Below are 2674 nucleotides of genomic sequence, written 5' to 3'. Positions count from 1 at the left end.
TTCCATGTGGGCTTTGTTGCTTCTGAGCTTGATGGCCGCTTGATTACCTTCAAGCCTTTAAGACCCCAGATGGAGTTTAGCGTGTTTTGAACTGACGACACTCCTTAATGGCTTTCCTCGTTCTTCCGTACGCATTGCCGCGAACGAAACACACAGGTTGGTTTTTTACTTAACAACAAAAACGGTCATTTGTCCGTTTCTTTTGGAAAGGTTGACACTGCATCAACTTTTCTTTCTTTGTGGTTGCCATTTGAAGGCTGCCGCCCCACTAGTGTGTGTGTGTCGCCAGGGACACGATTATTTTGCTTTGACTGCTGCTCGAATCCTGCATCTTGGATTTGGAACATATCCAACGTTTGTCTCATCAACGCTTGCGGTCTTTCCTGTGCACGGTCATTTCCTTACACTTCCTCTGAGCTCCACTTCTGTGAGGCTTGTTGATGCTGGGCTGGACTTGTCCTCTGGGCCAATAAAGAAGTTGACGACGCTGTTGTCAGCCAGCGGAGGCCAGGCCTCACCACCACAAGGAACCGTCTCATCGCATCTCGTTATCGTCCCCAGATTACCATGGTTTTGTCCCAGTAACACTTTCACAATGGAGACTCTCCCAGCCTGCCTGGCCGCTGAGTCACTGCTGTACAGGCAGCGGACGAGAAGCATGCATGTTGATCCTGTCATGGATTTGTATGGGCCATTATCCCGTGAGGGAGTTTCTTGCTTGTACCCCAAATTTCCTATTGCTATCATGATTCACTTAATATAAATTTGTTGCTATGAAAAAGTGCTCCTGGATTTACTGAATTTTGAATCCTGTAAGTGGTTGCCTTGGCAGGATGCCTTGGCAGGATGTCCCCCACTCCTCTTTCAGATAGTAACTAAGAGAATATCGCTAGGACCTGGGGCTTTTTTTTTTCTCTTTTCTGCCAGTAGCCCTAAGATTTTGAAGCCATTATTCTGTGTAATTTATGGCAGAAAGTCACTGGCTCTTGCTTCGTTTTATGTTGTTATACACAGGCCATAGATGAAAAATGGTGCCCACTTTGTCACTGAGAAGCAGGGTATAGACAGTCATTTCTCCCCTTTTTTCCCCAGTACTGTTCCTTTGGACCCTTGTTTGACTTGTGCATGAGGGCTGCATTCACAGCCGGAAATTTCTCCGTCATCCTTGCAGGACTTTATAGATATTTGGCTTTTGATTAATTGACAACATCCAAGAGGACAATAAACACTTTGGGAGACCAATTTCCCAAGTTTCGATAGTCAATAGGATCCAACAAAGGGTTTGGTTCCTCTTCCCTTCTGGGGGCTATAAGTTAAGCTCATTAGAGGAAGGGAAATGAATATTTGAGTACCTAGTTGGGTCAGGCTCCATATTGGGTGTTTTATTTGTTTTTTCATATGTTTGACATTAATTTGTAACTTCACATGTCATTTTAAAACATAAATACAGTGTTGTTAAAAATAGTCAGTGTTGTGGAACCATCGCCACTAACTCCAGAGCATTTCATCATGCCCAAACCCCAATACCAAATAACCCATACTCATTAGTAGTCACTCCCCATGCCCTTTCCCCCTAGACCAGGGGTTCTCAACCTTCCTCATGCCGCGACCCTTTAATACAGTTCTTCATGTGGTGGTGACCCCCAACCACAACATTATTTTCGTTGCTACTTCATCCCTGTCATTTTGCTACTGTTATGAATTGGGCGAGCCCTGTGAAAGGGTCATTTGACCCCCCAAAGGGATCGCGACCTACAGGTTAAGAACCGCTGCCCTAGACCTTGGCAACCACTAATCAACTTTCTGTCTCTATGGATTTGCCTATTGAGGACATTTCATATAATGGAATCACACACTAGGTGTCTGCTGTTTTCACTTAGTATGTTTTCAAGATCATCCCTGTCGAAGCAGAAATCAGCATTCATTTTCATGGCTGAGCCACATTTCATTGTATGGATATCCATTCATCAGCCGATGGGCATTTTCTTCTCCTTTGTGACGATGGAGTCATACTGCAGGGATATTTTTGTGTGCATGAGGGTGTGACCAGTGGTCGATGGTCTTGGGTGTCTCTGGAATGGGATTCCCGAGGCACACGGAACGATTTAACTTTTTGAGCAACGGCCACAGTTTCCCAAAGTGTCTGCCGTCATTTAACATTCCCATCAGTACTGCATGAGAGTTGCAATTTGCCTACATCCTCATTTAAAAAAAATATTTTAAGGTCTTTTAAAATTTAATTTTATTGAAAGATCATCTTACTGGGGACTCTTACAAATCTTACAACAATCCATACATCAGTTGTATCAAGCATATTTGTACATATGTTGCCATCATTCTTTTCTAAACATTTACTTTCTTTTTTTTTCATTCTTAGCATAGTTTATTGAAAGTTGCTTATTAGTTTCATTTGTCACCGTTGACTTTTCTCAAGTACTTTGCCACCAATAAAGTAATTAATCATGTGTTTCCTACATGATTGATACAGATAGATAGATAGATGATATTTTTTAAAAATCATTTTATTAGGGGCTCATACAACTCTTATCACAATCCACACACACATCAATTGTGTAAAGTGCATTTGTACATTCATTGCCCTCATCATTCTCAAAACATTTCCTCTCCACTTAAGCATTAGGTCCTCATTTTTCCCCTCCCTCCCTGCTCCCCC

Source organism: Echinops telfairi, unplaced genomic scaffold (assembly GCF_000313985.2).
Source record: "Echinops telfairi isolate 266 unplaced genomic scaffold, ASM31398v2 ScPeMD7_2;HRSCAF=8, whole genome shotgun sequence".
NCBI lineage: Eukaryota > Metazoa > Chordata > Mammalia > Afrosoricida > Tenrecidae > Echinops > Echinops telfairi.
Note: the sequence above shows the minus strand (reverse complement) of the source record.